This window comes from Schistocerca piceifrons, chromosome 1 (assembly GCF_021461385.2).
Source record: "Schistocerca piceifrons isolate TAMUIC-IGC-003096 chromosome 1, iqSchPice1.1, whole genome shotgun sequence".
In the NCBI taxonomy this organism is placed as follows: domain Eukaryota; kingdom Metazoa; phylum Arthropoda; class Insecta; order Orthoptera; family Acrididae; genus Schistocerca; species Schistocerca piceifrons.
In genome coordinates this window covers 176,026,019-176,050,095 of record NC_060138.1, presented here as the reverse complement: position 1 = coordinate 176,050,095, position 24,077 = coordinate 176,026,019, and the positions used below count along the sequence as shown (strand labels likewise).

The following is a 24,077-nucleotide window of genomic DNA, read 5'->3' as shown; positions in this document are numbered from 1 at the left end:
TTGATACCGAACTGTATGTTTTCTTTGTTAAGTTTATGGACCCACTTCAGGTTGATAAAATTCTTTCTAAATACGGTCATCAAGTTCTCTTTCGGCATCGGGATGATTCTGTAAGTACCGTGCTGCTTTCCAATGCTTCCATTACGTACACCAGTGTTCGTGTTTACAACCTTCCACCGGAGGTGGATAATGTCTATCTTAAGGAGGGTCTACAGAAGTATGGTGATATAAAGAGCATTCGCCTTGAACGCTGGTCAAGCCAACATCGCCTGCAATGTTACAGTGGTATTCGTTCAGTCGAAATGCACGTTAAGCAGAATATTCCATCTCACCTGCAGATCGGTGGATATCGTGTCCATGTAACATATAGTGGTCAGGTTGGCACCTGTTTTTTGTGCAATGAAAGTGGTCACGTGCGTACCGACTGTCCGCGGAGAGTTTTTGTTTTAAAAAATTCTCTCGAACAGCGTCGCAAGTTAACGGTCGCTGACCTCGTTGCAGGTGGTTCTGCTCTTGGTGTAGCACAGTCCAGTGGTAGTAGCGCCCCGCCACAGGTTTTGCGCAACCCTGACACAGAATTTCCTCCTTTGCGTGCTAAATCTGATGTTGTTCCGTCTGTCCCTCAGGTGGGTGTGCCACTTTTGAATCATAAGAGGCGTCGCCCACACGATGGAAATAGTACGGATGAGGATCTCCCTGAGATGCCCCAGTCCGAGCGACCGGCATCCTCCGAGCCACTGTGTACTGTAGCTGCTCCCTGCCCTCCTGAGGTAGCGGTTCCGGTAGCGGCTGCTGGCGCCCCTCCGGCCTCCGACGCAGCTTCTCTCGAGTCGGGTCGTCGGTCGGGCCTGTTGGCGCCGTCTTCCGAACCGACTTCGATGTCACAACAAGTGGAGCCGCGACAACTTCCTGCTTCGCTGCCCCATACCTCTGCCAGCGGAGCTGCTCCGCTTCCTTCCAACTCTGCTGCCTCGGACCTTCCTGCTCACGTTTCGCCTCCGTGCAGTCCATGTTTGCCGGAAGCTAGTGCAGGTGTTGACCATTCCGTTTTGTCGGATGTTTCCCCCGCGACCCCGGATCCCGCATGTGGACCGGCGCGGGTGGTGTCGGATACAGAACTTGACCCTCCTACGTCACCGGCGGCTGAAGCTTCCTTGCCCGTCAGCCGACGCAAGTTACGCGTTCAGCCGAACGTTAATGCTGTTCGTAAAAAACCGAAGCGTAAGGGATCCGCGGAACGGGGTACCAGTCCCCCTCCCTCGGATGCCTCCGTCTCCCCTGCTATGGACTGTGACGTTGGTGCGTCGGTGTAGGTGATTTCCTTTCTCGCTTTTCTCTCTATGGTTCAAGCATACACCTTTCTTACCTTAAATCTTAACCGTATTGAGTCCGACGTTCGCATTGCCTCTTTGCGGCAGTTTATTTACGACGCCTGTGCGGACGTAGTGTTCTTGCAGGAAGTGTTGTTTTCTGATCTCTCTCTACCTGGATTTCAAACTGTTTTTAATGTCGCGCCGGAATATTCAACAGGAACTGCTCTTTTCTTTCGAGAGGGCATTCCTATTACTGACATTGAATTCCTTGACTCTGGCCGTGGGATTGGTTGTCGTCTTTTTGATCTCCGCCTCGTTGTTTTGTATGCCCCCTCTGGTTCGGGTCACACTGTGGCTCGCTCGCGCTTTTATAAAGAAGAGCTTATTTATCTTTTGCGCCAGAGTCCTCGGAGTCTCCTGCTCGGAGGCGATTTTAATTGTGTTTTACGCCCTGAAGACCAGTCCCCCAATTTTAATTATTGCCGTGATTTACATGACTTAGTTCGTACGATGCATCTGCGTGATGTTTGGGAACACAAATATCCAACCCTGGTGAAATATACGTTTTTTACCGCGTCCTCATGCAGTAGACTCGACAGATTCTATTTATCTGATTTTTTATGTGATAAAATTCTTTCTGTCGATGTTATTCCTACTAGTTTTTCTGACCATTGTGCTTTTACTGCAACTGTAAATCTTAGTCACCAACCTGCAAAACTTTATCGTTCCCAGTGGATGTTAAATGTTTCCCACCTTGCCGACAGTGCTATAGATGATGTTATAAGTGCCGTGTGGGAGCGATGTCTTCGCTCTGTTCCGCGTTACCCCTCCTTGCTGGTTTGGTGGACTGCGTTTGCCAAGCCCAAGATTCGTCAGACTTTGATTTTTTACTGTGCTGCAAGGGCGCGTGATTTTAAGAACACGTATGAATATTACTACTCTGTCCTGCGTGAACTATATGACGCGGCGGGTACCTCTCCTCTGCGGATCCATGATGTTCGTCGTATTAAAGCCAAGCTCTTGAGCCTTAAACGACGACAGATGGATGGTCTGCGAGTTAAGTCGAAACCTCACTCTCTTGTTGAAGGTGAGCTGACATCCTTGTACCACCTGCTAAGGCATCAGACTCGTCGTCGTCGCTCCTTCATCTCTTCTCTTACGGTGGATGATGGGCGACAGCTTATTGCACAGGAGGAAATGGTTCGTGCTCTTCACCAATATTACACTAGTCTATATTCTGCCGATGATTCTGGTGAGTCTCTTTCGGAAGATGTCTTTGGGGATCTAACTGCGACGATCGCGCCTGACGCGAACGGCGAATTTCTCCGGGAGTTCCAGGTAGATGAGATTTTCGATTTTATTGCTCGCTCTCCGTCCAGTAAATCGCCGGGTCCAGACGGCCTGCCTAAAGAATTTTATCTCCGTTTTTGGCCTCTTTTGGGTGGCATTTTTACGCAGATTTTAAATGAGATTGTCAGGGGGATGGATGTGCCTGCCGATTTTAAAGTAGGGAAAATTGTTTTAATTCCGAAGTCTTCTGGTCGTTTATCTGCTGCCAATCTTCGTCCGCTCACATTGCTGAATTTTGACTACAAGACAGCTGCTAGAGCGCTCAATAGCCGGTTGTCCTCTCTGCTTCGGGGTGTGATTGGTGCACATCAATGTTGTTTTCATGATAGATCTATTCTGACACCAGTAGCCGAATATCGGGATGTTGTCTCGGTTGCGGCGGTTACAAACGTACATTGTGCCTTTGCCTTCCTTGATTTTCATAAGGCTTTTGATCACGTCAGTCATGTGTTTTTAGATCGTGTTTTAGGTACAATAGGTTTTAACGCTTCATCACGTGGTGTTCTTGGCAATTTGTATAGGGGAATAACAGCTCGGGTGTCAGTCAATGGGCAGCTGACGCCGCCCATTGCTATCCGCCGCGGAGTGCCTCAGGGTAGTCCGCTCTCTATGTCTTTATTCGTATTGTCCCTGGAACCGCTGCTTCGGACTATTGCTCTCAAGCTTCAGGGTATGTCCCTCTCTGGTGGGAAGCTCTCGGTTAAGGCATATGCGGATGATGTCGTTGTTCTCCTCCGTCAACGTGATGATATCCCGTTGTTGAAAGGGGCAGTTGATGCATACTGTCGTGTCTCTGGAGCGCGTCTCAATCAGGGTAAATGTAAGTCCCTTGATATTCGAGGATTTCGCGATGCTGATGTCCCTTGGGCCACTTTTGTCGATCGCCATACGTCCTTGGGGATTATCATTGATCGGTGTCCTCTAAAAATGGCGGCTCTCAATTGGAAATCGGTCACCGAGAAGATACAGGGGGCTCTGATGGTCCATGAGCAGCGCTCTGCTACCATTTTGCAAAAAGTCAGAATTTTAGACACCTACGTTCTATGTAAAGCTTATTATGTTGCTCAGCTGTTCCCACTTCCCATGATGGTGGCGAAAAGGTTGCGCCAATTGTCTAGCAGGTTTATATGGAAGGGCCATCTATTCAAGTTACGTTACGAGGTAATGACGAAACCGCGTCTCTCCGGAGGCTTGGGCCTCTCTGACATTACTCGCAAGGCGTCTGCTTTGTACGTCCGCCGAACGACTCTAATTGTTACGCAAGAAGAGACTTCAATTACATCCAGGCTTTTTACTGTTGTGCGTCCGGCGAGCCTTGCTCCACCTGTCGATGTCGGACGCCTAAATATTAAGCTGAAACACATTCGGGAGTTTTACATTGCGGTGAGTTACCTCGGTGACGTCTTCTTGCGGCGACCGGTGCCAACGACCAAGGGCTTGATTGCCCGCTGGGAGGGGCTGGCCGGTCCCAATCCAATAGAACTAGCGTCTCCATCTGTGTCCTGGAGGAACGTCTGGAAGAATGTTAGTCTGCCGATCCACTCTATGGCCGTGGCGTCCACGTGGTATAGGGTAATAAATAATTTGGTTCCCACCAATGTACGACTGCACCGTATTGGTCTTTCTGACACGGACACCTGTACTCGGTGTGGTCTCCTGGATACCCTTGAACATCGATTCACCTGCTGTGGGCACCTTGCCAATTGGCGTTGGCTCAGGAAACAACTTGCTTTTGTCACTAGGTCTGCTGAAGCCGCTTATACTATTGACATCATCGTCCGGCCCGATTCCTCCTTTTTTCCGCGAACGAAGTTCCATACAGTCATGTGGTTGATTGGACATTTCGTACATTTTGTCATCAGTTGTCATGAAGACGATGGACACCTAGCGTTTCGGCAGTACATGCTTACTGCTTACTGGCAGCGCTTGCGATTGCCAGGCCTCCGTGATGATTTTGCAAATATGCTTAGCCTGACATTTGAAAGAGAGGGTGTTGGCTAAGGACACCTGTGTGAGCCATTTTCTTTTATACTGTTTCGGGATTTACCGCCTTGGTGTATGTAAAAAAAAAAAAAAAAAAAAGGGGCAGAGCACTGGTCTTGTAAACCAGGGGTCGTGAGTTCGATTCTCACAGGGGGCAGCACAATTTTAAATGGGCCAATGTAATGCTTTGGACCGAAAATTTCAAAATAGCGTGTCTTTTCGGGCCTGAGCCAAGATCACAGATGACGATAGACGAAAGACGGCAGCACCCGTCAGTCATCGCTGTGGACCTCAGTGGTAGCGAATTGTTGTGGCAGAGTAAATCTTTGTACGCATTTTCAGGACTCTGAAATGTATTTTTCTCGAGGGCTGTAGCGATCGCAAAGAGGTGTAAGCTGTAGCAGCCTCCTTAGCTCAGGGGCAAAATGTATTTTTCACGGGGTGTAATGGCTGCTTGTAACTCCATGTTTCTATTAATATTTCTGGGTGCAGTTTGACGTAACGAATGAGAAAATTGGTGCTTCGACTTTATAAAATATTTATAAAATGGAGATTCCTCTAGCCCGAGCAATTGTAGAATATGAAATATCCCTTTTGTACCGTGTAATAGTTTTTTTCGGGCCTACACACTTTTTTGCGCTTCCTCGCGCTTCTGTCTTCCTTCTCTAACATACAAGCAATCGCTGCAAGTTGCAAACCATTTGATTAGTTAATTGTTTTTATGTTCCATGGATCATTTTGCACGATAAATCCGGCATGATGTTGAACGAGTCATTTGACATTCATATTACAAATTAATTTGTACATCTATTTTGAGTCCGGTAATGGTCATTCTCGCACAAATGTGGGCTGCAGTATCGACGAATAAGCTTCATCAAGTGTGTGACTATATGCACGTTTTGCATGAAAACGGTTGAGATTGAGAATCATCTTGTGATGACCACAATTCCCGCGAATAAACAGTTGTGTACAGCCATGTGAAGTGAGAGTACGTGACTTGAATCGACGTGACCGACAGTGTGAGAGACATTGAGTGCCGAGTGGATATACTCTGTGATTGTATGTACTACATGCACAATAGAGGTGGGCCAAACGGTTATTCTGGAGTAACCGTTATCACAGTTCCAGTTATTCTTTGATAACCGTTATCGGTAACGGTTATTAATAACTGCCAAGTTATTTATCGCTAGCGAATACCGATAACTCCGACAGTTAAATAACGACATAGTTGGAATCCATCAGTTTAGTTATCAGTGTAACTGCGAGTAGTGTGAAATAGCAGGAATGTCGCATGAATCGTGTCATAACCTCAGCTTATTAACTCCGGGTACATTTTAGTTGATGTTAGAACGATTATTAGTGTTTCATATTATATGTTTGTAGGTTATCGGTCGCTATTAGAAATATTATCTTCGCAGCTGCGACAGAAAGTACGCGGAACTTCGCCAAAGCACTGTTTAAGTAAAATGTTAACAACGTGCGTTTTTAAGTATGAAGTAATATGTAAACTGAGAACTGTAGGTTAAATTCGAAGCTTAATTTCTTGTGCTGCTCGCATAATAGAATAAAGTGTACAGCCTTATAATACAACAAAAATTATACGTAATGTGACATATTCGTTTACTCCTGTGCTGTAAAAGCTAGTCGTATTGGGGAAAGTGTGAGTACGCTAATCCAAGTTTTATGTCAGATTTGCAAACTGCTCGATTTCTCCAGCGACAGCATGTTTATAACATATGAAGACATGCAGATCGAAAAGGTTGACAGTGTTACATTTCTAAAAAAAAAAAAAAAAAAAGGGGCAGAGCACTGGTCTTGTAAACCAGGGGTCGTGAGTTCGATTCTCACAGGGGGCAGCACAATTTTAAATGGGCCAATGTAATGCTTTGAACCGAAAATTTCAAAATAGCGTGTCTTTTCGGGCCTGAGCCAAGATCACAGATGACGATAGACGAAAGACGGCAGCACCCGTCAGTCATCGCTGTGGACCTCAGTGGTAGCGAATTGTTGTGGCAGAGTAAATCTTTGTACGCATTTTCAGGACTCTGAAATGTATTTTTCTCGAGGGCTGTAGCGATCGCAAAGAGGTGTAAGCTGTAGCAGCCTCCTTAGCTCAGGGGCCAGTTCCGCTTTAGACGCCGTGCAGTGTGGACGTGCCTAGTCTTCCGCTCCGCCGTAGCGTTACGTATAGTGGACTATCGTTTTTGTTTACGTGTTGTGTTGCAACTTCTGTGAGTGTTTCTCCGTCGTTGTTTCGTACCTTGTGTTACTTTCTGTCCTTATTTCAGTGTTTTTTGTGTAGCGGTTTCGACCGCATATTTTGAAAATGTCGTCCCAGGTTATTCCTCGTCAGGCTACAGTTAGTTTTGCTTTTGACAAGTCAACCCGCCATGTGCAACCTAGTTCTCTTGAGATTCATGATTGGTTGGTAGATACCTTTGGTGTTCATTCGGATCAGGTGCACACTGCTTATTTTGATACCGAACTGTATGTTTTCTTTGTTAAGTTTATGGACCCACTTCAGGTTGATAAAATTCTTTCTAAATATGGTCATCAAGTTCTCTTTCGGCATCGGGATGATTCTGTAAGTACCGTGCTGCTTTCCAATGCTTCCATCACGTATACCAATGTTCGTGTTTACAACCTTCCACCGGAGGTGGATAATGTCTATCTTAAGGAGGGTCTACAGAAGTATGGTGATGTAAAGAGCATTCGCCTTGAACGCTGGTCAAGCCAACATCGCCTGCAATGTTACAGTGGTATTCGTTCAGTCGAAATGCACGTTAAGCAGAATATTCCATCTCACCTGCAGATCGGTGGATATCGTGTCCATGTAACATATAGTGGTCAGGTGGGCACCTGTTTTTTGTGCAATGAAAGTGGTCACGTGCGTACCGACTGTCCGCGGAGAGTTTTTGTTTTAAAAAATTCTCTCGAACAGCGTCGCAAGTTAACGGTCGCTGACCTCGTTGCAGGTGGTTCTGCTCTTGGTGTAGCACAGTCCAGTGGTAGTAGCGCCCCTCCACAGGTTTTGCGCACCCCTGATACAGAATTTCCTCCTTTGCGTGCTAAATCTGATGTTGTTCCGTCTGTCCCTCAGGTGGGTGTGCCACTTTTGAATAATAAGAGGCGTCGCCCACACGATGGAAATAGTACGGATGAGGATCTCCCTGAGATGCCCCAGTCCGAGCGACCGGCATCCTCCGAGCCACTGTGTACTGTAGCTGCTCCCTGCCCTCCTGAGGTAGCGGTTCCGGTGGCGGCTGCTGGCGCCCCTCCGGCCTCCGACGCAGCTTCTCTCGAGTCGGGTCGTCGGTCGGGCCTGTTGGCGCCGTCTTCCGAACCGACTTCGATGTCACAACAAGTGGAGCCGCGACAACTTCCTGCTTCGCTGCCCCATACCTCTGCCAGCGGAGCTGCTCCGCTTCCTTCCAACTCTGCGGCCTCGGACCTTCCTGCTCACGTTTCGCCACCGTGCAGTCCATGTTTGCCGGAAGCTAGTGCAGGTGTTGGCCAGTCCGTTTTGTCGGATGTTTCCCCCGCGACCCCGGATCCCGCATGTGGACCGGCGCGGGTGGTGTCGGATACAGAACTTGACCCTCCTACGTCACCGGCGGCTGAAGTTTCCTTGCCCGTCAGCCGACGCAAGTTACGCGTTCAGCCGAACGTTAATGCTGTTCGTAAAAAACCGAAACGTAAGGGATCCGCGGAACGGGGTAGCAGTCCCCCTCCCTCGGATGCCTCTGTCACCCCTGCTATGGACTGTGACGCTGGTGCGTCGGTGTAGGTGATTTGTTTTCTCGCTTTTCTCTCTATGGTTCAAGCATACACCTTTCTTACCTTAAATGTTAACCGTATTGAGTCCGACGTTCGCATTGCCTCTTTGCGGCAGTTTATTTACGACGCCTGTGCGGACGTAGTGTTTTTGCAGGAAGTGTTGTTTTCTGCTCTCTCTCTACCTGGATTTCAAACTGTTTTTAATGTCGCGCCGGAATATTCAACAGGAACTGCTCTTTTCTTTCGAGAGGGCATTCCTATTACTGACATTGAATTCCTTGACTCTGGCCGTGGGATTGGTTGTCGTCTTTTTGATCTCCGCCTCGTTGTTTTGTATGCCCCCTCTGGTTCGGGTCACACTGTGGCTCGATCGCGCTTTTATAAAGAAGAGCTTATTTATCTTTTGCGCCAGAGTCCTCGGAGTCTCCTGCTCGGAGGCGATTTTAATTGTGTTTTACGCCCTGCAGACCAGTCCCCCAATTTTAATTATTGCCGTGATTTACATGACTTAGTTCGTACGATGCATCTGCGTGATGTTTGGGAACACAAATATCCAACCCTGGTGAAATATACGTTTTTTACCGCGTCCTCATGCAGTAGACTCGACAGATTCTATTTATCTGATTTTTTATGTGATAAAATTCTTTCTGTCGATGTTATTCCTACTAGTTTTTCTGACCATTGTGCTTTTACTGCAACTGTAAATCTTAGTCGCCAACCTGCAAAACTTTATCGTTCGCAGTGGATGTTAAATGTTTCCCACCTTGCCGACAGTGCTATGGATGATGTTATAAGTGGCGTGTGGGAGCGATGTCTTCGCTCTGTCCCGCGATACCCCTCCTTGCTGGTTTGGTGGACTGCGTTTGCCAAGCCCAAGATTCGTCAGACTTTGATTTTCTACTGTGCTGCTAGTACGCGTGATTTTAAGAACACGTATGAATATTACTACTCTGTCCTGCGTGAACTATATGACGCGGCGGGTACCTCTCCACTGCGGATCCATGATGTTCGTCGTATTAAAGCCAAGCTCTTGAGCCTTAAACGACGACAGATGGATGGTCTGCGAGTTAAGTCGAAACCTCACTCTCTTGTTGAAGGTGAACTGACATCCTTGTACCACCTGCTACGGCATCAGACTCGTCGTCGTCGCTCCTTCATCTCTTCTCTTACGGTGGATGATGGGCGACAGCTTATTGCACAGGAGGAAATGGTTCGTGCTCTTCATCAGTATTACACTAGTCTATATTCTGCCGATGATTCTGGTGAGTCTCTTTCGGATGATGTCTTTGGGGATCTAACTGCGACGATCGCGCCTGACGCGAACGGCGAATTTCTCCGGGAGTTCCAGGTAGATGATGTTTTCGATTTTATTGCTCGCTCTCCGTCCAGTAAATCGCCGGGTCCAGACGGCCTGCCTAAAGAATTTTATCTCCGTTTTTGGCCTCTTTTGGGTGACATTTTTACGCAGATTTTAAATGAGATTGTCAGGGGGATGGATGTGCCTGCCGATTTTAAAGTAGGGAAAATTGTTTTAATCCCGAAGTCCTCTGGTCGTTTATCTGCTGCCAATCTTCGTCCGCTCACATTGCTGAATTTTGACTATAAGACAGCTGCTAGAGCGCTCAATAGCCGGTTGTCTTCTCTGCTTCGGGGTGTGATTGGTGCACATCAATGTTGTTTTCATGATAGATCTATTCTGACACCAGTAGCCGAATATCGGGATGTTGTCTCGGTTGCGGCGGTTACAAACGTACATTGTGCCTTTGCCTTCCTTGATTTTTATAAGGCTTTTGATCACGTCAGTCATGTGTTTTTAGATCGTGTTTTAGGTACAATAGGTTTTAACGCTTCATCACGTGGTGTTCTTGGCAATTTGTATAGGGGAATAACAGCTCGGGTGTCAGTCAATGGGCAGCTGACGCCGCCCATTGCTATCTGCCGCGGAGTGCCTCAGGGTAGTCCGCTCTCTATGTCTTTATTCGTATTGTCCCTGGAACCGCTGCTTCGGACTATTGCTCTCAAGCTTCAGGGTATGTCCCTCTCTGGTGGGAAGCTCTCTGTTAAGGCATATGCGGATGATGTCGTTGTTCTCCTCCGTCAACGTGATGATATCCCGTTGTTGAAAGGGGCGGTTGATGCATACTGTCGTGTCTCTGGAGCGCGTCTCAATCAGGGTAAATGTAAGTTCCTTGATATTCGAGGATTTCGCGATGCTGACGTCCCTTGGGCCACTTTTGTCGATCGCCATACGTCCTTGGGGATTCTCATTGATCGGTGTCCTCTAAAAATGGCGGCTCTCAATTGGAAATCTGTCACCGAGAAGATACAGGGGGCTCTGATGGTCCATGAGCAGCGCTCTGCTACCATTTTGCAAAAAGTCAGAATTTTAGACACCTACGTTCTATGTAAAGCTTATTATGTTGCTCAGCTGTTCCCACTTCCCATGATGGTGGCGAAAAGGTTGCGCCAATTGTCTAGCAGGTTTATATGGAAGGGCCATCTATTCAAGTTACGTTACGAGGTAATGACGAAACCGCGTCTCTCCGGAGGCTTGGGCCTCTCTGACATTACTCGCAAGGCGTCTGCTTTGTACGTCCGCCGAACGACTCTAATTGTTACGCAAGAAGTGACTTCAATTACATCCAGGCTTTTTACTGTTGTGCGTCCGGCGAGCCTTGCTCCACCTGTCGATGTCGGACGCCTAAATTTTAAGTTGAAACACATTCGGGAATTTTACATTGCGGTGAGTTACCTCGGTGAGGTCTTCTTGCGGCGACCGGTGCCAACGACCAAGGGCTTGATTGCCCGCTGGGAGGGGCTGGCCGGTCCCAATCCAATAGAACTGGCGTCTCCATCTGTGTCCTGGAGGAACGTCTGGAAGAACGTTAGTCTGCCGATCCACTCTATGGCCGTGGCGTCCACGTGGTATAGGGTAATAAATAATTTGGTACCCACCAATGTACGACTGCACCGTATTGGTCTTTCTGACACGGACACCTGTACTCGGTGTGGTCTCCTGGATACCCTTGAACATCGATTCACCTGCTGTGGGCACCTTGCTAATTGGCGTTGGCTCAGGAAACAACTTGCTTTTGTCACTAGGTCTGCTGAAGCCGCTTATACTATTGACATCATCGTCCGGCCCGATTCTTCCTTTTTTCCGCGGACGAAGCTCCATACCGTCATGTGGTTGATTGGCCATTTCGTACATTTTGTCAACAGTTGTCATGAAGAGGATGGACACCTAGCGTTTCGGCAGTACATGCTTACTGCTTACTGGCAGCGCTTGCGATTGCCAGGCCTCCGAGATGATTTTGCCAATATGCTTAGCCTGACATTTGAAAGAGAGGGTGTTGGCTAAGGTCACCTGTGTGAGCCATTTTCTTTTATACTGTTTCTGGATTTGCCGCCTTTATGTATGTTTCTTCTCTACACCAGGACTGAAGTTTTCGTGTTTTAATCTTTATTTCAGTCAGCAGTCTACATTATATAGTCATGTTTTAGGATTTTAATTTCAGTACTGTAAAAAAAAAAAAAAAAAAAAAAAAAAAAGTTGGGAGAGCGTTAGACTGAAGATCTAAAGGTCCCTGGTTCGATCCCGGGTTATGGCAGGTATTCGTTTTGATGCGACGCCAATGGAATTGCTCTGCGTTGGTGATAATGCAACTACAGCTGACAACAAAAATGACTCTCTGCTGTAGCAGTTCTGGTTGTCTAGTGCATGCCATAAGAGGAACTCACTAGAAAACTAACTCCCTTTGAAGCAAAAGAATCAAAAAAGCCCTACCGACTGCGTTCCTTTTTCTGTGTCAGGTGGTGAAGAACGTCTTCAACGGAACCGTGAAATGAGCGAAAACGTGGGGAACATTGCATTCGAAATGCTTGCGAATTTTCCAATTGCCCAGTGAGTGTCGACAAAACACGTCAATTCTCTGCTTCAACGTATGAGACGTAACAACTGGTGCAATTTGTTGTTGCATCGAGTGCCAGCAGTCTTCGATAGTGTGTTACGAGCTTAGCGCGATAAGTTTGCAGACAACATTTAGGCGACGTTTTATTAGTAACGGCCCCATGCAACGATTGCACAACAGTAAAGGACATGAGTCAATGTATAGTTGTGCATCGTGGGAGGTTTCACAGCGTCGTGCGATAATATTCAATAAAAAAAAAAAAGGGGCAGAGCACTGGTCTTGTAAACCAGGGGTCGTGAGTTCGATTCTCACAGGGGGCAGCACAATTTTAAATGGGCCAATGTAATGCTTTGAACCGAAAATTTCAAAATAGCGTGTCTTTTCGGGCCTGAGCCAAGATCACAGATGACGATAGACGAAAGACGGCAGCACCCGTCAGTCATCGCTGTGGACCTCAGTGGTAGCGAATTGTTGTGGCAGAGTAAATCTTTGTACGCATTTTCAGGACTCTGAAATGTATTTTTCTCGAGGGCTGTAGCGATCGCAAAGAGGTGTAAGCTGTAGCAGCCTCCTTAGCTCAGGGGCAGTTCCGCTTTAGACGCCGTGCAGTGTGGACGTGCCTAGTCTTCCGCTCCGCCGTAGCGTTACGTATAGTGGACTATCGTTTTTGTTTACGTGTTGTGTTGCAACTTCTGTGAGTGTTTCTCCGTCGTTGTTTTCGTACCTTGTGTTACTTTCTGTCCTTATTTCAGTGTTTTTTGTGTAGCGGTTTCGACCGCATATTTTGAAAATGTCGTCCCAGGTTATTCCTCGTCAGGCTACAGTTAGTTTTGCTTTTGACAAGTCAACCCGCCATGTGCAACCTAGTTCTCTTGAGATTCATGATTGGTTGGTAGATACCTTTGGTGTTCATTCGGATCAGGTGCACACTGCTTATTTTGATACCGAACTGTATGTTTTCTTTGTTAAGTTTATGGACCCACTTCAGGTTGATAAAATTCTTTCTAAATATGGTCATCAAGTTCTCTTTCGGCATCGGGATGATTCTGTAAGTACCGTGCTGCTTTCCAATGCTTCCATCACGTTTACCAATGTTCGTGTTTACAACCTTCCACCGGAGGTGGATAATGTCTATCTTAAGGAGGGTCTACAGAAGTATGGTGATGTAAAGAGCATTCGCCTTGAACGCTGGTCAAGCCAACATCGCCTGCAATGTTACAGTGGTATTCGTTCAGTCGAAATGCACGTTAAGCAGAATATTCCATCTCACCTGCAGATCGGTGGATATCGTGTCCATGTAACATATAGTGGTCAGGTGGGCACCTGTTTTTTGTGCAATGAAAGTGGTCACGTGCGTACCGACTGTCCGCGGAGAGTTTTTGTTTTAAAAAATTCTCTCGAACAGCGTCGCAAGTTAACGGTCGCTGACCTCGTTGCAGGTGGTTCTGCTCTTGGTGTAGCACAGTCCAGTGGTAGTAGCGCCCCTCCACAGGTTTTGCGCACCCCTGATACAGAATTTCCTCCTTTGCGTGCTAAATCTGATGTTGTTCCGTCTGTCCCTCAGGTGGGTGTGCCACTTTTGAATAATAAGAGGCGTCGCCCACACGATGGAAATAGTACGAATGAGGATCTCCCTGAGATGCCCCAGTCCGAGCGACCGGCATCCTCCGAGCCACTGTGTACTGTAGCTGCTCCCTGCCCTCCTGAGGTAGCGGTTCCGGTGGCGGCTGCTGGCGCCCCTCCGGCCTCCGACGCAGCTTCTCTCGAGTCGGGTCGTCGGTCGGGCCTGTTGGCGCCGTCTTCCGAACCGACTTCGATGTCACAACAAGTGGAGCCGCGACAACTTCCTGCTTCGCTGCCCCATACCTCTGCCAGCGGAGCTGCTCCGCTTCCTTCCAACTCTGCGGCCTCGGACCTTCCTGCTCACGTTTCGCCTCCGTGCAGTCCATGTTTGCCGGAAGCTAGTGCAGGTGTTGACCATTCCGTTTTGTCGGATGTTTCCCCCGCGACCCCGGATCCCGCATGTGGACCGGCGCGGGTGGTGTCGGATACAGAACTTGACCCTCCTACGTCACCGGCGGCTGAAGTTTCCTTGCCCGTCAGCCGACGCAAGTTACGCGTTCAGCCGAACGTTAATGCTGTTCGTAAAAAACCGAAACGTAAGGGATCCACAGAACGGGGTAGCAGTCCCCCTCCCTCGGATGCCTCTGTCACCCCTGCTATGGACTGTGACGCTGGTGCGTCGGTGTAGGTGATTTGTTTTCTCGCTTTTCTCTCTATGGTTCAAGCATACACCTTTCTTACCTTAAATGTTAACCGTATTGAGTCCGACGTTCGCATTGCCTCTTTGCGGCAGTTTATTTACGACGCCTGTGCGGACGTAGTGTTTTTGCAGGAAGTGTTGTTTTCTGCTCTCTCTCTACCTGGATTTCAAACTGTTTTTAATGCCGCGCCGGAATATTCAACAGGAACTGCTCTTTTCTTTCGAGAGGGCATTCCTATTACTGACATTGAATTCCTTGACTCTGGCCGTGGGATTGGTTGTCGTCTTTTTGATCTCCGCCTCGTTGTTTTGTATGCCCCCTCTGGTTCGGGTCACACTGTGGCTCGATCGCGCTTTTATAAAGAAGAGCTTATTTATCTTTTGCGCCAGAGTCCTCGGAGTCTCCTGCTCGGAGGCGATTTTAATTGTGTTTTACGCCCTGCAGACCAGTCCCCCAATTTTAATTATTGCCGTGATTTACATGACTTAGTTCGTACGATGCATCTGCGTGATGTTTGGGAACACAAATATCCAACCCTGGTGAAATATACGTTTCTTACCGCGTCCTCATGCAGTAGACTCGACAGATTCTATTTATCTGATTTTTTATGTGATAAAATTCTTTCTGTCGATGTTATTCCTACTAGTTTTTCTGACCATTGTGCTTTTACTGCAACTGTAAATCTTAGTCGCCAACCTGCAAGACTTTATCGTTCCCAGTGGATGTTAAATGTTTCCCACCTTGCCGACAGTGCTATGGATGATGTTATAAGTGGCGTGTGGGAGCGATGTCTTCGCTCTGTCCCGCGATACCCCTCCTTGCTGGTTTGGTGGACTGCGTTTGCCAAGCCCAAGATTCGTCAGACTTTGATTTTCTACTGTGCTGCTAGGACGCGTGATTTTAAGAACACGTATGAATATTACTACTCTGTCCTGCGTGAACTATATGACGCGGCGGGTACCTCTCCACTGCGGATCCATGATGTTCGTCGTATTAAAGCCAAGCTCTTGAGCCTTAAACGACGACAGATGGATGGTCTGCGAGTTAAGTCGAATCCTCACTCTCTTGTTGAAGGTGAACTGACATCCTTGTACCACCTGCTACGGCATCAGACTCGTCGTCGTCGCTCCTTCATCTCTTCTCTTACGGTGGATGATGGGCGACAGCTTATTGCACAGGAGGAAATGGTTCGTGCTCTTCATCAGTATTACACTAGTCTATATTCTGCCGATGATTCTGGTGAGTCTCTTTCGGATGATGTCTTTGGGGATCTAACTGCGACGATCGCGCCTGACGCGAACGGCGAATTTCTCCGGGAGTTCCAGGTAGATGATGTTTTCGATTTTATTGCTCGCTCTCCGTCCAGTAAATCGCCGGGTCCAGACGGCCTGCCTAAAGAATTTTATCTCCGTTTTTGGCCTCTTTTGGGTGGCATTTTTACGCAGATTTTAAATGCGATTGTCAGGGGGATGGATGTGCCTGCCGATTTTAAAGTAGGGAAAATTGTTTTAATCCCGAAGTCCTCTGGTCGTTTATCTGCTGCCAATCTTCGTCCGCTCACATTGCTGAATTTTGACTATAAGACAGCTGCTAGAGCGCTCAATAGCCGGTTGTCTTCTCTGCTTCGGGGTGTGATTGGTGCACATCAATGTTGTTTTCATGATAGATCTATTCTGACACCAGTAGCCGAATATCGGGATGTTGTCTCGGTTGCGGCGGTTACAAACGTACATTGTGCCTTTGCCTTCCTTGATTTTTATAAGGCTTTTGATCACGTCAGTCATGTGTTTTTAGATCGTGTTTTAGGTACAATAGGTTTTAACGCTTCATCACGTGGTGTTCTTGGCAATTTGTATAGGGGAATAACAGCTCGGGTGTCAGTCAATGGGCAGCTGACGCCGCCCATTGCTATCCGCCGCGGAGTGCCTCAGGGTAGTCCGCTCTCTATGTCTTTATTCGTTTTGTCCCTGGAACCGCTGCTTCGGACTATTGCTCTCAAGCTTCAGGGTATGTCCCTCTCTGGTGGGAAGCTCTCTGTTAAGGCATATGCGGATGATGTCGTTGTTCTCCTCCGTCAACGTGATGATATCCCGTTGTTGAAAGGGGCGGTTGATGCATACTGTCGTGTCTCTGGAGCGCGTCTCAATCAGGGTAAATGTAAGTTCCTTGATATTCGAGGATTTCGCGATGCTGACGTCCCTTGGGCCACTTTTGTCGATCGCCATACGTCCTTGGGGATTATCATTGATCGGTGTCCTCTAAAAATGGCGGCTCTCAATTGGAAATCTGTCACCGAGAAGATACAGGGGGCTCTGATGGTCCATGAGCAGCGCTCTGCTACCATTTTGCAAAAAGTCAGAATTTTAGACACCTACGTTCTATGTAAAGCTTATTATGTTGCTCAGCTGTTCCCACTTCCCATGATGGTGGCGAAAAGGTTGCGCCAATTGTCTAGCAGGTTTATATGGAAGGGCCATCTATTCAAGTTACGTTACGAGGTAATGACGAAACCGCGTCTCTCCGGAGGCTTGGGCCTCTCTGACATTACTCGCAAGGCGTCTGCTTTGTACGTCCGCCGAACGACTCTAATTGTTACGCAAGAAGTGACTTCAATTACATCCAGGCTTTTTACTGTTGTGCGTCCGGCGAGCCTTGCTCCACCTGTCGATGTCGGACGCCTAAATTTTAAGTTGAAACACATTCGGGAATTTTACATTGCGGTGAGTTACCTCGGTGACGTCTTCTTGCGGCGACCGGTGCCAACGACCAAGGGCTTGATTGCCCGCTGGGAGGGGCTGGCCGGTCCCAATCCAATAGAACTGGCGTCTCCATCTGTGTCCTGGAGGAATGTATGGAAGAACGTTAGTCTGCCGATCCACTCTATGGCCGTGGCGTCCACGTGGTATAGGGTAATAAATAATTTGGTTCCCACCAATGTACGACTGCACCGTATTGGTCTTTCTGACACGGACACCTGTACTCGGTGTGGTCTCCTGGATACCCTTGAACATCGATTCACCTGCTGTGGGCACCTTGCTAATTGGCGTTGGCTCAGGAAACAACTTGCTTTTGTCACTAGGTCTGCTGAAGCCGCTTATACTATTGACATCATCGTCCGGCCCGATTCTTCCTTTTTTCCGCGGACGAAGCTCCATACCGTCATGTGGTTGATTGGCCATTTCGTACATTTTGTCAACAGTTGTCATGAAGAGGATGGACACCTAGCGTTTCGGCAGTACATGCTTACTGCTTACTGGCAGCGCTTGTGATTGCCGGGCCTCCGAGATGATTTTGCCAATATGCTTAGCCTGACATTTGAAAGAGAGGGTGTTGGCTAAGGTCAACTGTGTGAGCCATTTTCTTTTATACTGTTTCTGGATTTGCCGCCTTTATATATGTTTCTTCTCTACACCAGGACTGAAGTTTTCGTGTTTTAATCTTTATTTCAGTCAGCAGTCTACATTATATAGTCATGTTTTAGGATTTTAATTTCAGTACTGTAAAAAAAAAAAAAAAAAAAAAAAAAAAAAAAAAAAAAAAAAGTTGGGAGAGCGTTAGACTGAAGATCTAAAGGTCCCTGGTTCGATCCCGGGTTTCGGCAGGTATTCGCTTTGATGCGACGCCAATGGAATTGCTCTGCGTTGGTGATAAAAAAAAAAAAAAAAAAAAAAAAGGGGCAGAGCACTGGTCTTGTAAACCAGGGGTCGTGAGTTCGATTCTCACAGGGGGCAGCACAATTTTAAATGGGCCAATGTAATGCTTTGAACCGAAAATTTCAAAATAGCGTGTCTTTTCGGAACTGAGCCAAGATCACAGATGACGATAGACGAAAGACGGCAGCACCCGTCAGTCATCGCTGTGGACCTCAGTGGTAGCGAATTGTTGTGGCAGAGTAAATCTTTGTACGCGTTTTCAGGACTCTGAAATGTACTTTTCTCGAGGGCTGTAGCGATCGCAAAGAGGTGTAAGCTGTAGCAGCCTCCTTAGCTCAGGGGCAGAGCACTGGTCTTGTAAACCAGGGGTCGTGAGTTCGATTCTCACAGGGGGCAGCACAATTTTAAATGGGCCAATGTAATGCTTTGAACCGAAAATTTCAAAATAGCGTGTCTTTTCGGGCCTGAGCCAAGATCACAGATGACGATAGACGAAAGACGGCAGCACCCGTCAGTCATCGCTGTGGACCTCAGTGGTAGCGAATTGTTGTGGCAGAGTAAATCTTTGTACGCGTTTTCAGGACTCTGAAATGTATTTTTCTCGAGGGCTGTAGCGATCGCAAAGAGGTGTAAGCTGTAGCAGCCTCCTTAGCTCAGGGGCAGAGCACTGGTCTTGTAAACCAGGGGTCGTGAGTTCGATTCTCACAGGGGACAGCACAATTTTAAATGGGCCAATGTAATGCTTTGAACCGAAAATTTCAAAATAGCGTGTCTTTTCGGGCCTGAGCCAAGATCACAGATGACGATAGACGAAAGACGGCAGCACCCGTCAGTCATCGCTGTGGACCTCAGTGGTAGCGAATTGTTGTGGCAGAGTAAATCTTTGTACGCATTTTCAGGACTCTGAAATGTATTTTTCTCGAGGGCTGTAGCGATCGCAAAGAGGTGTAAGCTGTAGCAGCCTCCTTAGCTCAGGGGCGTTCCGCTTGAGACGCGACAGCGATCGCACGTGCTGTGTATTCGATCCGCCGTTTCCCTCGGGTTGTGACTATTTACTTTCTGTGTGTGACGTTTCTTTGTCTTCTTTTCTTCGTTGTTTCGTCGCCTTAGTGTTTGTGTTGTGTCTTGTGTTGTATAGCGGCTCTTGCCGCATTAATTAAGTGTTATGGCTTCCCGGTTGTTTCCGCGGAAGTGTACTCTCAGTTTTCAGTTTAACAAGGCTACCAGGAATGTTCAACCAACTTCGTTGGAAATTCACGAATGGATTGTGGATACGATTGGCATTACATCGGACCAGGTACATACGGCGTATTTTGACACAGAACTTTACTGCTTTTTTGTGAAATTGTTGAACCCGGTTTTGCTAGATAAGATTTTACTTAAACATGGTGAGCAAGTGTCGTTCCGTCATAGAGATGGTTCTGTTAGCAGTGTTACTGTTTCAAATGCTGAAATTACGTATACCACAGTTCGGGTTTATAATTTACCCCCTGAAGTTGAAAACAGTTACCTCAAGGAAGCTTTGCTTGGTTATGGTACCGTTCGGTCAATTCGAAATGAACGTTGGTCTGCACAACATAAGCTGCAATGTTATAATGGTGTCAGATCGGTTGAAATGCATATTAAGTCGAACATACCGTCCCATCTGGTTGTATGTGGTTATCGTGTTCATCTTACTTATGAGGGGCAAGTTGGTACGTGTTTTCTATGTAATGAAAATGGTCATGTTCGTGCTAATTGCCCTAAGCGGGTGTTTGTGCTTAAAAATGGGCTAGCACAACGCCGCAAATTAACGGTTGCCGATCTTGTGCCAGCAGCTTCCTCCACTGTCTCGTGTCAGCCTCCTGCAGTAGATTCTTCACAACGGGTGACACCTTCCTCTGATGCAGGTTTTCCCCCGTTACCCACTCGCCCAGATGTATCGGCTGCTTCTACACCGATCCCGTCTGTTTCCAATAACAAACGCCGTCGTGCTAGTGATACCGGTAGCACTGATGACGAAGCTGCTGTTTCGCAGCCGGTGTGCGGATCTGACGAGAGACTTCCGGAATCTCCCATGCTTGTTTTGGATTCTGTTCCCACTGTGTCTCCTGCTTTGCCTGATGACGTCAAACTTGCTGCCACGCCGTCGGCGCAAGAGCCCCAACATTCGGTCGAGGTGGTGTTGACATCCCCCCCGACACAGGCATCACAACATGTTGACGACACTTCGGTGCAGACAGCTGTTTGTCGGAAAATCGCTTCTAGAACTGCGCGCTCCGCTTCAGCGGATTCCAACCCTATCTCTCCACCTCCTACACTTCCAATACCTACACCTTCTGATGCCGGTGCCGATGTTCCTGATGCAGTTTTCCCCTTGCTTGCTCCTTCTTCTGATTCCTCTCGCCCTGCTAATCCTTCGGATGCCTTGGTTGACGTGCCTGATCTCGAACCCCCCACTCCACCTGCTCTTGAATCTGGTGTGCATCAGATACGCCGTCGGGTGAAAGTGCCCCCCAATCTTCACGCGGTGCGGAAAAAACACAAGCATGCAAAGGATGACTCTGATTCCGTTGATTCCGGGCAATCACCCTCTGCCATGTCTGATGTTGATGATCTGGATGTCGTTGCTTCTAATGTGGTGTAATTAGGGTTCATTTTCCCTTTTGTTTTGTTGATGTTGCAGGCGTACACGTTTATTACCTTAAATATAAATAGCATTCAATCTGCTCTGAAGTTAGCGTCTCTGCAGCAGTTCATTTATGACTCTGCAGCTGATGTTGTTTTCCTGCAGGAAGTCTCCGTTGCACACCTGTTTGTTCCTGGCTTTCGCACTATTCTAAATTTTGCGCCTGAGTTTTCCACAGGTACTGCCTTACTAATTCGTGACGGTATCCCCGTTACCGAAATTGAGCTCTTAGACTCGGGAAGGGGTATTGGTTGTCGGTTATTTGACACAACCTTGGTTAATATTTACGCCCCCTCTGGTTCCAGCAAACGGCAGGAAAGGTCTCGTTTTTATAAAGAGGATCTGATTTATGTTTTACGCAAAAATCCTGCGACTTTGATATTGGGGGGTGATTTTAATTGTGTATTACAAGCTAAGGACCAATCGCCTCATTTTAATTATTGTTTCGAGCTACATTCTCTTGTACGTCAACTACGACTACGCGATGCGTGGGAGGTTAAACACCCCACTTTAGTTAAATTTACATTTTTTACTGCCACGTCAAGTAGTCGACTGGACCGATTGTATATTTCTGATCCCCTTAGTGTTTCTGTTTTAAATGTAGATGTTATTCCAGCCAGTTTTACGGATCATTGTGCCCTTGCGGTTATAATTAATTTGGAGCGTCAGCCTCTTAAACTTTATCGGCCGCTGTGGAAATTAAATGTCTCCTTGCTCGATGACCCTGACATCGAACCTCTAATACAGACGGCGTGGGACATGTGTTTACGTTCTCTGCGATACTATCCGTCTAAGCTTCACTGGTGGATCCACTGTGCGAAGCCAAAACTACGTCGCACTTTAATGTCCTACAGTTATAATAGAGCGCGAGATCTGAAACTGACTTTTGAGTATTATTATTCGGTGCTTCGCGAACTTTATGATACTTCTCGAATGACAGGTGCCCACCTTTCTGAGATTCGGAAAATTAAAGCCAAGCTCCTTAGTATTAAACGGCTTCAGATGGAAGGATTGAAGATTAAATCTAAACCGCCGTCCACCTTAGCACATGAAATGACTTCCATGTACCACCTGTTTCGTCACCACAAGAACCGTCGACGTGTATTGATTGACGGCCTTATGGCAGCTGATGGTTGCCGGCTTACCTTACAGAATCAAATAACCCATGAACTTACCTGCTACTATGAGACCTTATATGCTGTGGCTGATTCTGATCCGCTTGATGTTGATGAGATTTTAACTGCTATCCCATCAGTTTTAACAGAGGACCATAATGTGGAATTTTTAGCTCCTTTTACTGCAGACGAAATTTCAGCTTTCATTGCTTGTTCACCATCTCACAAATCTCCTGGTCCGGATGGCCTTCCTAAGGAATTTTTTGTTCGCTTTTGGACTATTATAGGGCCTGTTTTTACGGATATTGTAAATGAAATCTTAAATGGTGGCACAATTCCAGCCGATTTCAAGAGAGGTACGGTTGTCCTGATACCAAAATCTGCTGGTTTGAAGACAGCTAGTGACTTTCGTCCTTTAACCCTTTTAAATTTTGATTATAAGACGGCTGCTAGGGCTGTTAATGCACGTCTATCCCTCTTGCTTACACCTGTGATAACTCCTTGTCAAAGCTGCTTTCCAGGGCGCTCCATATTGACTCCTCTGGCGGGGTATCGTGATGTCGTGTCGATTGTCGCTGTCACCAATATTTCCTGTGCGCTTTTATTTGTTGATTTTAGTAAGGCTTTTGATCGTGTGTCCCATTCGTTTTTAGAGCTTCTGCTGCGCCGACTCGGTTTTAATGAAAAGGCGCTGCTGGTACTTAAGAATATGACGACTGGTATTTCTGCTAAGATTGACATTAATGGCCAGCTAACGAAGGTCATTGATATTAAACGTGGCGTCCCGCAAGGTAGCCCTTTATCCATGACCCTTTATGCTCTCTCCCTTCAACCATTCCTCTCTCGTCTCAACTCGACACTTCGTGGTCTTACGATTTCTGGGGTTACCCTGACAGCAACAGCTTATGCTGATGATTTGGTTGTTTTGCTTCGTTCCGCCGCCGAAGTGCCGCAGTTGAAAATGGAACTAGATAAATTTTCTGCGGCCTCCGGCTCTCGTCTCAACCCCCGTAAAAGCAAACTTCTGAATTTGCGGGGCTTTGAAAATGTGGTTGTTCCGTGGGTTACGGCTGTTGAACACCATACACATTTAGGCATCTATCTTGAACGGTGTCCTCTTCGTATGGCTGCAAAAAATTGGCAAGTGGCCATTTCCAAGCTTCAAGGTGTTTTGTTCGAACACTCATGGCGTTCGATACTGCTACTGCAAAAAAAGCGTGTATTAGACACTTATGTTTTATGTAAAGTATTTTACGTCGCTCAGTTGTTTCCGCTTCCAAGAATGCAGGGTGCAAAAATGGTCCAGCTTATCAACAGATATATTTGGCGGGGGCACATTTTTAAATTACGTTGTGATGTTCTTACGAAGCCGCGTCTTGCGGGCGGCTTGTCGTTCACCGATGTCCGTGTCAAGGCTGCGGCCCTTTATGTTAAGCGCACCCTCCATCTTTTATTTTCTGAGTCCCCGACTGTTACTTCGCGATTATTCCATGTCGTTCGTCCTGCGAGCTTGTCACCGCCTATTAACGTAGGGCCTCTAAATGCGAAGCTACGGCATGTTCGGGACTTCTACATTGAGATTAGTTATCTGGATCTCCACTTCCAACGTCGTCCTGTTTTTACTCTGCGAACACTGCTTGACAAATGGCACAGGTCTTCTTCTTCCATCCCGATTGTTTTGCAATATCCCCGTTTTAATTGGCGTCACATATGGACGAATATTAGCTTACCCGTTCATTCAGCACCTGTTGCCTCCCTATGGTATAAGGTAGTTCACCAGCTGATTCCTACGAACGAACGACTTCATCGCATAGGTTTAAGTGTCTCTCCGCTTTGTCAAACGTGTGGTTGTGTTGATACACTCCAACACCGATTTACCTGCGCTGACCGTCTTCGCATGTGGTACTGGCTGCGCCGACAATTGGCGTTACTCACCAGGAGCTCGGAATCGGCATTTACAACTGATATTCTCTGCTGGCCGGACACGGTTTTTTATCCCGGGACAAAGAACAATACCATTATGTGGCTTCTTGGCCGTTACAT

The 24,077-nt window shown here is 47.2% G+C and overlaps 2 non-coding genes across 2 annotated transcripts; both read left to right on the top strand.

Moving 5' to 3' along the window:
• The first annotated feature begins 18,575 nt into the window (after positions 1-18,575).
• Trnat-ugu lies at positions 18,576-18,647 on the top strand. Its single transcript has one exon. It is a non-coding gene; the product is annotated as a tRNA-Thr (tRNA).
• Positions 18,648-18,893: 246 nt separating this feature from the next.
• Trnat-ugu lies at positions 18,894-18,965 on the top strand. The gene has a single exon. It is a non-coding gene; the product is annotated as a tRNA-Thr (tRNA).
• The last annotated feature ends 5,112 nt before the right edge of the window (positions 18,966-24,077 follow it).